Source organism: Canis lupus, chromosome 1, assembly GCF_011100685.1.
Source record: "Canis lupus familiaris isolate Mischka breed German Shepherd chromosome 1, alternate assembly UU_Cfam_GSD_1.0, whole genome shotgun sequence".
NCBI lineage: Eukaryota > Metazoa > Chordata > Mammalia > Carnivora > Canidae > Canis > Canis lupus.
This window is the reverse complement of record NC_049222.1, coordinates 106,608,898-106,622,410: the sequence shown is the minus strand read 5'-3', so window position 1 is coordinate 106,622,410 and position 13,513 is coordinate 106,608,898. Positions and strand designations below refer to the sequence as shown.

The 13,513-nt window shown below is 45.8% G+C and overlaps 1 pseudogene; it reads right to left on the bottom strand.

The window, feature by feature from the left end:
• Nucleotides 1–11,627: 11,627 nt before the first annotated feature.
• LOC484355 lies at nt 11,628–13,035 on the bottom strand (annotated as a pseudogene).
• Between the last annotated feature and the right edge of the window lie 478 nt (nt 13,036–13,513).

Genomic DNA, 13,513 nt, shown 5'->3' with positions numbered 1-13,513 from the left:
TGGATCTTAGGTTTTGCACTTTCTGTTGTGGATCTCCAACTCTGGACTCTGAGTTTGGAGATCTGGAGTCAGGCACTTATGACCTGAAGTATAGAGCATGGATTTTGGAGTCTGAATTCTAGAGTTTGGGTCTGGAATCTGGATCCTAGAGTCTGATCTTTGAGTGACAGGTCTTAGTCTTGGATTCTAGATCCAGGGCCTTTGAATTTAGAGTCTAGACTAGAAGCCTGGAATTTGGTGTTTGGAATCTAGGACTTGAGGTAAGAAACTTTCACATCTGCTGTGTGAAACCTGTGGCTTGGAGGATGAATGGTAGATTTTGAATTTTGAGTTTTAGGGCCTGGATTCTAGAGTCTGGGTCTAGACTCTTAAAATTTCATGGATTAACTTTGGAGTGTGAAGTCTGGAGTTTCAAATCTGCATTGTGCATTTAAAGGGCTGGACTGGGATCCCTGGGTGGCGCAGCGGTTTGGCGCCTGCCTTTGGCCCAGGGCGCGATCCTGGAGACCCGGGATCGAATCCCACATCGGGCTCCCGGTGCATGGAGCCTGCTTCTCTCTCTACCTATGTCTCTGCCTCTCTCTCTTTCTCTGTGACTATCATAAATAAATAAAAATTAAAAAAAAAAAAAGGGCTGGACTGGGAGATATGAGCCTGAGTTCCATGAATGAATTCCTAGAATCTTCCCTGTTATATGAATTTAGACACTGGGTGACTGGATAGAAGTCCTTAATCTGGATCTTGCAGTCTTGATCATGCATTTTGAGGCTTGTGATCTGGATTCTGCTTTCTCAGAGCTGGAGATCATTATTAAAATGACTCAAAGCTTTGGGAATTTGAAGTTGTCTTCCCATGTCTCAGGACCATAGGAGGGCTCTGAGCAATTTTCTAGAGTCTATCCTGGCTTGTTTAACTAATGAAGAGGCACAGAATGCAGGAGGGAGTGACTTCAGGTCACCCAGTGAAGGCTGGGACCTAGTATAAACATGGGGCATCTGCTTTCAGCTCAGGTCATGGCCCCAGGGTCCTGGGATTGAGTCCCACATCAGGCTCTCAGCAGGGAGCCTGCTTCTCCCTCTGTCTGTGTCTCTGCCTCTCTCTGTATCTCTCATGAATAAATAAATAAAATCTTTTAAAAAAAATTCTGCAGCCCCAGCCTAGACCTGCCCAGATAACATCCAGTCTAGGCCCTGCTCACCCTGTCCCCAGAGCTGAGACCACATACCTGTCCAGTCCCTTCAGAGGAGCAGCAGAGAGATCACAGACCAGTCTTTGGAGTGCTGCTCTTAGAGTGAGCTCAAGTTCATAGAGCTGCTTGTAGCACACTGCCCTGAAGTGAGCACCCAGGAGCAAAGGCAGTTCTGAGTTTGGAATGACCTACTGGGCAGGAGGGGAATGGTGTAGACGGGTAGAATGGGAGCTGGAGGCCTATGAAGGTGGCTGGAGGCTTATGAAGAGAGTCCAGATGTTCACAGACCTGACACCTGGGGCAAGGGGACAGAGGAGGGGACAGTCAGTGAGAGCCAGGAGGCAGGCGGGTCCAGGATTGGGGATGGATGTGTTGGGGGAGGGGACGTTAGGGGCTTGGTGAAAAATTGTGGGCTTGAGTGGGGCTTGGGGAGGTGAAAGGCTGGGGCGCCCACCATGTGTGTGTGGGGACGTGGTGAGTGTAGACATTTCCTTGAAGCTGCTTAGCCGAGAGACTAGGGCCAAAGTTCAGACCATTCTAGGTCTTGTCTGCTCCTCTGTTCACATGCAGTCGCTCAGCATACCCTGGGGGCTCCCTTTAGGGGTATCAGAAGTGGACTCCTTCTCCTTCCCTGCCTCCACCCTGGCCACCCCCATCCTCACTGCACCAGGTCCCCCACCTCTCCTCACCCCTGCGGTCTGACCACACAGACGCTCAAGGGACTTGTGAACACCCACATCAGGCCTTGTCCTGCTTCTGCTGAGCTTTGCCCACAGCCCCTGGGTCCCTCAGGGAACCACAGTTACCTCCCTGTGGCCCCAGGTAAGGCCCCACAAGATGGGTGCCTTTCTTCCCTCTGGTGTCACCTCCCCCTCTCTCCCCTTGCTTGCTGGGCTCCATTCACACTGGCCTCTCTGACATCCTCACAGGCACCCAATCCACCTCCCTTGGGGCCACCACTCCTGCTCTTCTGCATTTCCCCAACCTTCTAATTGGCTCATCCACACCTGAGCAGGTGTGCTCCTCAGCGGCCCCCCCCCCCCGCCTCCCCCCCCCCCCGCCTCCCCCCCACCCCCCCGCCACCAGACCCAGGTGTCCTGAATGCACTGGGCAAAGTGGCTCCGGCATATATTATTTGATGCCCCAGCTCGTGAGGTGGCTTTGGCACAATGCCATATGGTGGAGGAGAGTTGCTGGGGAGGCCGGTGGACTTGGGGTGGACCCATAAGTTCATGTCTGTCTGCCCAGAAGCTGAGGAGTCTAGGTTTCCTGGACTGTGGGCCTCTGGCTCCTCTATAGCGTCTTCCACCTCTTGGTTCCCTGAGGTCCCAGGCTCCTTGTGGGACACCAGGGCTCAGCCAGATGCCATGCAGGAAGCAGCCACAGGGGGCAAGCGTGGGCCACATTATGAGAGGAGGCACCTGACTGCTGCAGCGCTGGGTACTGGCTCCTCGCTGCCAGACCACGTGGAGGTCATGGTGGAGGCTGATGCCTGACTCAGCCCACTCGGCTTTGGGGCATTGCACTTGTGCAGATTCTGCTTGTTCAGGGGCACCTGCCGGGAGGCTTGCAGGCGAGTGTTTACCTGCAAGCGGAGTGAGAAGACAGAAAAGATCAACCCAGAGGGTAGCCTGGAGCCTCTGGCCCTTTGGCAGTGTGGAGATCACTAGACCCTGGAGCCACTGTCCCAGCCTCTGCCTCTCAGCCTCCGTAGAGTTCTAAGCCACACACGGTGGCTCTAGCTGCAGGGTCAGACCCACTGTCTTCTTCCCCTCTCTAACCCAGAAATCCAGAACCCTTTCTTTTACTGCTCACAAGATCCAAGAGTGAGTGCAAGCCCTCCTGTCCTCTTTCCCTCAGGTCCCCAATCCTAGAGTGTTGGCATCCTAGCCGCACTCCTTTGGGACACAGGATTTTTTCATACCTTAATGGCAGTGGGCTGCAGACAGCACCCTGGAAAATAAGGAGCACTGTGGGTAAAGTGTCCAGGTGCATCATGCCTTCCTGATATAATATCTTCTTTTACTAGGAATTGTTTTAGGTGCTGGAGATACAACCAGAAATAATATTCCATGGCATTATTTGACCATCAGGTTGATATTGACCTTCAAATAAATATTTTTAAATATTTATTTATTTATTTATTTGAGAGAGATTGAGGGTGGGGGTGGAGAGAACAGAAGCATGGGGAGCTGCAGGCAGAGGCAGAGGGAAAAGCAGGTTCCCCGCTGAGCAAGGAGCCTGATGTGGAGCTTGATTCCAGGACCTTGAGATCATGACCTGAGCTGAAGGCAGATGCTCAAACCACTGAGCCACCCAGGTGCCTTCACCTTCAAATATTTCTAAAGAATCAATAATGAAAACCAAATTTTGATCAACTATGGTAGAGGAAGGATGGAATAATTTCTCTCTCCTCCAGAAAATACTACGGAACTGTTTGATCTCAGGCAGAGGTAATCAAAGAGTATAGAAACAGAAAGTGTAGGGAAGACACAATATAGAGGCCTTCCTACCAATTAACGAAAATATTGTGCATTTTCTGCATTTTGTGATGAATTTAAACCTGTCATTTGTTGTTACTCTTTTTTCCATGTAGATCTGCAATTTATATTTTGTATTTCTTTTGTCATGAGAATAATCAGGTTCATATCTAAGTTTACACTGGTAATCTTGTATTCTTTTATTGTTATTATTATATTAATATTTATATTTATATTTAGGGGATACTCTCTGACCATTCAGACTCTCTCCTTCTCTCTCTTCTTCCCTCCTTCTCCCCATCCTCTTCCCTCCTCTTTCCTCTTTCTCTCTCTTTCTTTCTCTGGGTTCCTCTCTGTCTCTCTGCCTTTCTGTCTGTTCCCTTCTTTCCTCTGTCTCCCTCCCTCTGCCTAGCTCTGTCTGTTGCAGTCAGAGCTCCTCTGAGTCTCCCTCTCTCTCTTTCTGCCTCTTTGTCTGTAACTCTTCTTCTGTCTGCCTCTGTCTCTGATTTTCCACCCATGACTCCATCCCTTTGCATGTTAACATACCTGCCTTACCTACACACTTTACCATGCCCTGGCACCAATAGGAGAGGCTGACAAAGAGCCCCGGGATTTGGTGGTAAGGAGGGGCCAGGCCCTGAGATCCTGCTAGTTTTCACACCTGGAAGGCAAAAGTCAATATTGAGGGAGGCAGTAACCCTGGGGAGCAAGGCAGAGAGGCAGAGTGCAGAAGGAGGAAGTTGAGAATCAGTTGATGGGTCAGAGTATCAACATCTAGAGGCAGGAGCTGGGTGCTAGAAACTACAAGAGTCTGGAGCCAGAAACTTGGCACCAAGGATCTTGGGTTTGAAACCTGGATTCTGGATTTTGGAACCTCAGGTCTGGAGTTCAGGATCTGGGCCCAGAGTCCAAGTGTGGGAACTTGATTCTGGAATTTGTTATTGGAATCTAAAATCAGAAAATAGGGGTGCCTGGGTGGCTTAGTCAGTTAAATGTGTGCCTTTGGCTCAGGTCATGATCTCAGGGTCATGGGATTGAGCCCATGTGTGCTCAGTAGGGAGCCTGCTTCTCCCTCTCCCTCTGCCTGCCACTCCACTTGCTTGTGCTCTTTCTCTCTCTCATTCTCTGTCAAATAAATAAATAAAAATCTCTAAAAAAATTAGGAAATAGGAGTGAAGGGGTGTCTGGCTGGCTCAGTCAGAAAAGCATGTGACCCTTGATCTCGGGATCCTAAGTTTGAGTTTCACATTAGGTGTACAGATTACTTAAATAAATAAAACTTTTTAAAAAAGGAAAAGAAAATAGGACTATGAAAATGAACTCTACTCTCCAGAGGCTGGGATCTGAGCCTTGGACCTGAAATCCGGATTCCAGAGCAGCAATTCTCAAAGTACAGTTTGTGGAACTCTGAAGGGGCTCATGAGACTGTTACATGGGGTCTTATGAGGTCAAAAACGGGTTTCTTTCTTTCTCTCTTTTTTCTTTTCTTCTTTTTTTTTTTTTTTAAAGTAGGCTACACACCCAGCATCGAGCCCAATGAGGGGCTTGAATGAGAGATATAGTCATATCTGTAGCAGACTATCTCTAGACTATCTCTGAGATGAAGACCTGAGCTGAGATCAAGAGTCAGACTTTAACCAACTAAGCCATCTGGGCACCCCAAAAAACAAATTTTATATTAATCCCAACACATTATTTACCTTTCTCACTCTGACTCTTACAAGTGCACAGTGAATTTTCTGGAGCCTACATGACATGCGATATCACAGCAAATTAAATGCAGGTAGATGGGGAAATCAGTCTGGCTGCTTTCTGTTGAGCCACACATTAAAGAGACTTGCAAAAATGTAAGCCACTGGAGAACCTGGGTGGCTCAGTTGGTCATGATCCCAAAGTCCTGGGATTGAGCCCTGTGTGTGTGTGTGTACGGTCCCTGATCAATGGGAAGTCTGCTTCTCCCTCAGCCTCTGCCCCTCCCCCTGCTTGTGCTCTCTCTCCCTCTCTGTAGCTCACTCACTCTCTCTAAAATAAATAAGTAAAATTTAATAAAAAGTAAAACATTGTCATCTTTCCAATAGTTTTTTTTGTCTCAGAAAATAGTTATTTTTCATTAAAATATGTTATTTATATTAACATGTATCTATAATTGTTGTCTTAAAATGAACCAATGGATAAATATTTTGAAGATGTCTCAGTTTTAATTCCTTTTTTTTTTATTTTATTTTTTTATTTATTTATGATAGTCACAGAGAGAGAGAGAGAGAGAGAGAGAGAGGCAGAGACACAGGCAGAGGGAGAAGCAGGCTCCATGCACCGGGAGCCTGACGTGGGATTCGATCTTGGGTCTCCAGGATCGCGCCCTGGGCCAAAGGCAGGCGCCAAACCGCTGCGCCACCCAGGGATCCCTCAGTTTTAATTCCTAATATGATCAATATTGATAGATAGAATCCATATAACCAAAAAATTATTGAAGGTCCTCAATAAAATTTTAATAATTTTTTAAGTGTGTAAAGGTATCCTAAGATGAAAATCTTTGGAAACCTCATTCTAGCGGTTTACCTGAAGTCTAGAGTGTGAAGAGTATAAGACCCAGAGCATGGATTCTGTCTCTGATTTTCCACCCATGACTCCATCCCTTTGCATGTTAACATACCTGCCTTACCTACACACTTTACCATGCCCTGGCACCAATAGGAGAGGCTGACAAAGAGCCCTGTAGAGGGCTCTACCTACCTACCTTTGGAGGTAGAGTCTGAGGTTTGCCTTCAGTGATGTGGGGCTGGATTCTGGAACACAGATCTGACATGCTGGGCCTGCGCTATGGGGCTTGTTACCTGCCTGCAATTCTGGAATCTCTGGCCTTAAAGGATGTGGAATATGGAGTCTGTGGTCTGAATTCTCATATCTCCAGCAGACTATCTCTAGTCTGTGTTTTGCTTTTGAGAGCCTGTAATCAGAAGCGTGGTATCTACAGTTCCAAGGCACAATCCCGAGGTATGGGGTCACAGATCTGAGTCTAGAATCATGAAGTCTTGAATTCTGGGTTTGGGACCTAGAAGACTGAATTCTGGATTGGGGAGTATGGATTATGGGGACTGGTATGGGAATATGTATTTCAGAATCTATGAAATTCAGAAATCTGGGTTTCAGCTCTACTTTGACCATGATGTATCGATTTAAAACACACAGTTGGATTTGATTAGCTTATATTTGTTTAATATTTTTCTCATGTATATACAAATTGAAATTAGCCTATAGTTTTCTTATACTGTCATTATTCAGACTTCAAAAAATAAACTGAGCTTCAAAAATAAATTGCACCTTCTTGCTTTTTTCCTTCTTTCAAAAGGAACTTGTCTAAGACAAGAATGGTCTGTTCCTTGAGAGTTTGATAACAAGATTTCTCAGGTTATTATTTAAATATCTTAAATGATTATTATCCTTTCAAATTTCATGTTTAACATAGTATATGCAGCATTTTACATTTCTCCAGAAATGTAGAAATTTGCAATTGCTTGGATATATTTGTTTTACTGTTCTTTTATTAGAAAGAACTGTTATAATTTATTTACCCTTTTATTTCCACATTTAAAATTTAATGTTCTTTTGTCTCTATTGTCTTTATTATTCATCTTTTAAAAACATTTTAAAAGATTTTATTCACTTATTTGAGAAAGAGGGAGAGAGAGAGAGAGAGAGAGAGAGAGAGAGAGAGAGAAAGCGAGCTTGAGTAGGGGAAGGAGCAGAGGGAGAAGCAGACTGCCCAATGAGCAGGGAGTCGAGGGGCTGGATCCCAGAATCCTGATTTCATGACCTGAGCCAAAGGCAGACACTTGACTGACTGAGCCACTCAGGCGCCCTAGCTCAATCTTTTTTATGCCTGTGCTTGAAAGTCTTCTGCAACTTCTTATTCCTCAGGCTTCTATCTAAGGCCCTCCAAACTCTGTCTACTGCCTGCCCACAAACCATTATTTTTCATTAATTATCTTTCCCTACTCCCAGTCTTCCTTTTATTTGAAAAACCCTTACCCAGTTTTGACTAGCAGCTCCTGGGGACAGTGACTGCCTTGTTCATGGCTCAGTTTATTGGTGGTTATGATGAAGGAGCAGAGGCAAGCTGAGGACAAAGCACAAGCTGACACCCTGCAACCCCCCCACCTCAGGTCCTGTCCTTGTGCTTTAATGAAACCACCATTTTGCACCAAAGTCATCTCAAGAATTCTTTCTTGGTCATTGGCTCCGGACCTCACCCCATCAAATCTCACCTATATTCCAAAACTACATCAGTTATACTTTCTCCACAGATAGTTGCCAAAGACTAAATGTCAACTTACTCAACTTCTTCTCATTTTTTTCAAGCCCCAACTCAAAAGATACCACTTCGAAGAAGACTACTCTGATTCCTTTATCTGGAACTAACTTCTGCCTCCCAACTCTGTAATCCATTGCTCCTTGTGTTACACTTTCTACCCAACCCCCCTCCCCTTTCTGATAATCTCTACTCGCTCACCTTCAAGAGCATGGGAGAATAGAGAGGCATTCCCACTTTTTCCCATCAAAAAATCGCCAGCTAATCTGATGTCTGCCCTGAATATTTTCCTTTTCTCCTTTGACAAATGACACTGTGCCCCTTTTCCTACAAAAATTTACTCTTTCTGCTTATGTTCTGGAAACTACCCTCCTCTTTTTCTTAAGATTTTGCTCTCTCTCTCTCATATGTCATTTTAATGTTAATTCATCAATCTCTCTCTTTATAGCATAATTAAAAAATATTTTTAGTAGCCTTTATTTTTTAGAACAGTTATAGATTCTCAGCAAAATTGAGTGGAAGGCACAGAGATTTCCCATACACCCCCTACCTCCACACATGTACTACCTCTCCCTTTATTAACTTCCTGCACCAGAAAGGAACATTTATTACAATCAACAAGCTTATGTTGACACATCATTATCACCCAAAGTCCACAGTTTATGTCAGGGTTCATTCTTGATTTTGTACATCCTATGGATTTTGACTTTGGATTCACATTAGTTCATTTTGTCCCACAAGACCCACAGGGGTGAGCAGAGCAACCCAGTGGATTCTGTGCACACAGTGGTTTGTGCCACAGCCGGGAAACCTGAGTTTACAAATCCTCAACCTTATAAGGGACTGCTAGCAAACTTCCCTGACCTTCATCCTGGTCTTTATTATCTTTATTATCTGGACCACAAACATACTTGCTCTGGAGGAACATATTATACTTTCTATTTTGACCACAAACAAATCTGTTGTAAAGAAGGCATTATCTTCATTATCTAGGACAGTAAGAAAACCTATTCTGAAGGCAATAACTATCTTGCAAGGCTGCCTGCTATACAAACATCCTCTAAAAGACAGTCTAAAAAAATAGTGTTAATGCCTTTGCTGAGAAGACATGCAGAAACATAAAAGGCCCATGGAGAATTGTCTCTCAGCACTGTTCAGCCTCAGGACAACCACCAGACACCCACATCATTTTATTATTATTATTTTTAGATTTTATTTATTTATTCATGAGAGACACAGTGAGAGGCAGAGACATAGGCAGAGGGAGAAGCAGGATCCCTGCAGGGAGCCTGATGTGGGACTCGATCCCAGGATTACAACCTGAGCTGAAGGCAGACGTTCAAACACTGAGCCACCCAGGTGACCCGCATTCCATTATTAAATACTATCTAACCCACCCTGGATCCGCCTGCCTAACCAGGATTCTCAGTCTCATTTCTGACTATGTCAGAGATTTGGTCTGACCATATTTGAACACAGACACTGGAACTGAGATGCTTTCCCCCACACGTTGAGCACACTGCCAAACTGGGGAGGAGGGAAAGGCTCAGGATCCTGAAGTGGTGTGGCTGGGGATGAGAAGTTCTGGGTTTGAGTGGGCAAGGATCCCAGACTTCTGGGTTCTAAAGGAGGATGAGGTTGGAGGTCAAAGTCCTGGATGAAGAGGAGTATGGTTTCCCTAGGCTTAGACCCCTGAGGGATGAAGGAGGAGACTGGAAAGGGCTCATTTCTGATGTACTCATGTGGGAATGGCCTAGGGTATTTAAGAATCCTCTCTCCTGAGGAAGGAAGATCTGGAACCTGGCAGTTGAGTTTCGGGTGTGTGTGGCTTAAGACTCCTTGGTCCCATGGGAGCTGGAACCATTGGCTCCGGGGTTGGAAGAAAGGTAATGAGATTCCCAAAGGGTCAAGAGACCAAAAGTTGCCTACTCTTTGAACTTCCCATCTACTCTCACTTCACTTGCAAGTAGATACCCACCTGCATGCTCAGGCCCATGATGATGCGCTTGGGTGAGCACATTCTGTGAGTACTCGGTGGCCCAGCACAACTGTGGTCAGCATCCCACATCCTCCAGCAAAGGTGTTACTAACAAGCATGTAGCCACCACCATGATGTCATGTTCCTGCTACTAGCCTCACCTGTGCACCTCTCCAGTCACATGCCTGCCATGGCATGGCTCATATCTGCCCCTTTGTGTGCATGGGAATTTAGGGGGCCAAAGGTTGTCATGTGCTTGAGAATGGCCAGATTTGGGCCATCTAGGAAGTCTCAAGCACTTCTGGATAGAGTGGATAAGGGCCTGATCTTATGAGTCTGCTCCAAGTCCACATCCTTCCCAGTGAGTCTACCAGATATGCTGCCTTGTACCAACTTCAGCATTATCTCAGCCACATCTCGTAACAAAGACATCCAGGGCAACTGATGATCACACCAGGGTGACGTGCATGTGTGGAACCACAGACTCTTGGAGACACAGACTCCCATGAAGTCAGAGCAGAGAGTGGGCCATGGTGGGGAGGGGAAGAGGGATATGGAAGGTTTTAAGAGTTGGGATGCAACTGGGTTTGGCTTTCGTTGGCCAGAGAAAATGCTATGTATAAGTTTGGAGATGAAATATGACAACCTCTTAGAATGGGCGGTGAGGCTGAAGTTGAGTTAGATATGGAGATAAATTTGTGCTTGGATTGGGTTTGGGAATGACAGTGTTGGGTGGTTTAAGAATGGCATGGGTTAGACTGGGTTTGGAAATGGGTTTGGTTTGCTGTTAGATGGAAAACATGTGAGCATTGAATTGGGAATGGGGATAGGTTTGATTTAGAATGTGAAAAGCATGGAGCAAATGGAGGGTATTATGCTGAGTGAAGTAAGTCAGTCGGAGAAGGACAAACATTATATGTTCTCATTCATTTGGGGAATATAAATAATAGTGAAAGGGAATATAAGGAAAGGGAGAAGAAATGTGTGGGAAATATCAGAAAGGGAGACAGAACGTAAAGACTGCTAACTCTGGGAAACGAACTAGGGGTGGTAGAAGGGGAGGAGGGCGGGGGGTGGGAGTGAATGGGTGACGGGCACTGGGGGTTATTCTGTATGTTAGTAAATTGAACACCAATAAAAAATTAAAAAAAAAAAGAAAAGCATGGAGATAAATTTGAAGTGTGTTGACTGTGACAATAGGTATGGGTTTGATTTGGTTTTAAATAGAGGAAGATGTGGGGATTGGGTTGAGTTAGGTTAAGTTGGGTTGTGTTTGAGATAGGTCAGGTACAGTTGGATTGGATGCTGTTAGATTGGGTTGGGTTGTGTGTGGTGTGATGTGATTGGATTGTGTTATATTCGATTGGGTTTAGTTGAGTCAATTTAAGTTCGGTTGGGTTGAGTTGAGTTAGGTTGGGGACTGTGTTGGATTAGGTTGGACTGGGTTAAGTTGCATTTGTTTTCGTTTGGTTGGGTCTTTTTTTTTTCAACAAATGATAAATATTTATTGAGCATCTATTATGTGCCAGGCACTGTTGTTCTAGGAGCCCCTCCTCCAAAAAAAGGGAAAAAAAAAAACCCAAGACAGGCAGAGAATGCGAATTCTGAGGGAGAGGACAGGGGCAGCTGAGGAAGAGGAAATGGAGAAGCCTGAGGTGATGGTGCTCTGCCTTAAGCCTCCTCTTCGGCCTCCTCACTGAAATCCTCTTCTTCTGTGGTGACATCCTGGTACTGCTGATACTCAGAGACAAGGTCGTTCATGTTGCTTTCAGCTTCGGTGAACTCCATCTCGTCCGTGCCTTCACCTGTGTACCAGTGGAGGAAGGCCTTGCGCCGGAACATGACTGTGAACTGCTCTGAGATGCGCTTGAAGAGCTCCTGGATGGACGTGCTATTTCCAATGAAGGTGACTGCCATCTTGAGGCCACAGGGCAGAGATATTGACATTATTGGGGATCCATTCCATGAAGTAGCTATTCTTCTTTTTTTTTTTTTCTAGTAGCTACTATTCTTGTTTTGCACGTTGAGCATCTGCTAGTCTACCTCCTTTATGGACATCCGCCCACGGAAGACAGAAACCACAGTGAGGTAATGGCCATGGCGGGGGTCACAGGCAGCCATCATGTTCTTGGCATCAAAGACCTGCTGGGTGAGTTCAGGCACAGTGAGGGCCCGATACTGCTGGCTTCCACTGCTGGTCAGAGGTGCAAAGCCAGGCATGAAGAAGTGGAGACACGGGAAGGGCACCATGTTGACTGCCAGCTCGCGGAGGTCAGCATTGAGCTGATCAGGGAAGCGGAGGCAGGTGGTGACACCGATTATGGTGGCTGAAACAAGGTGGTTGAGGTCCCTGTAGGTTGGCGTGGTCAGCTTGAGGGTGCGGAAACATCTGTCGTACAGATGCAATAGGTCTCATCTGTGTTCTCTACCAACTGATGGACAGAATGGGTGGCATTGTAGGGCTCGACCACCATGTCAGACACTTTGGGAGAGGGAACCCCACTGAAGGTGTTCATGATGCGGTCAGGGTACTCTTTTCGGATCTTGCTGATGAGCAGCGTGTCCATGCTGGAGCCCATGCCCCCGCCCAGTGAGTGGGTCAGCTGGAAGCCCTGCGGGCAGTCACAGCTCTCAGCTTCCTTCCACACCACATCCAGGACTGAGTTCACTAGCTCAGCCCCCTCTGTGTAGTGGCCCTTGGCCCAGTTGTTGCCAGCCCCAGACTGCCCCAAACAAGGTTGTCTGGTCTGAATATCTGCCCAAAAGGACCTGAGCGAACAGAGTCCAGGGTCCCGGGTTCTAGATCCACCAAGATAGCACGAGGTATGTATTTGCCACCTGTAGCTTCATTGTAGTACATGGAGATGTGATCCAGCTGCAGGTTGCTGTAACCGTGGTAGGTTCCAGTGGGATCGATGCCGTGTTCATTTTCATTGCTGATGACCTCCCAGAACTTGGCACCGATCTGGTTACCACACTGACCGGCCTGGATGTGCACGATTTCCCTCATTGTTAAAATTTATTTTAATTCATTTTGCTTCCCTCAAAGGTGTGTATTGGGCAGAAAGTGAGATGAGATTTTTTCCTATACTGCTATTCACAGGCTGGAAGGATGGGATGTGTCCAGAGGCTGGGGCAACAAGGTCCGAGCACAGAGACAGGAACGTACTCGGTTGGGTCTGGTATTTATTTATTTATTTATTTATTTATTTATTTATTTATTTATTTATTATTTATTTATTTATTTATTTATTTATTTGGGTCTGGTTTTGATTAAGATTGAGAACAGGGATTAGGATGGTTTAGAGGACTCTGGATCCAGTGGGTTCTCACACAAAAGGAGGCAAACCTCCCTTCATGGTAGGATTTCAGGAAACCCTTGATCTCTGTGAGGGGAGGTCAGTCTGACCCACTATGGCTTAATATATACCTCTATCCAGTCCTTATGGTCTTAAATTGTGGTTATTTGAGTTCACTTATATTTCTCTCACTATACTGGAATTTCTCTGATTTCTCACATAGAAAAAAAAGGGAAGATTTTTTTTTTTTTATCAAAT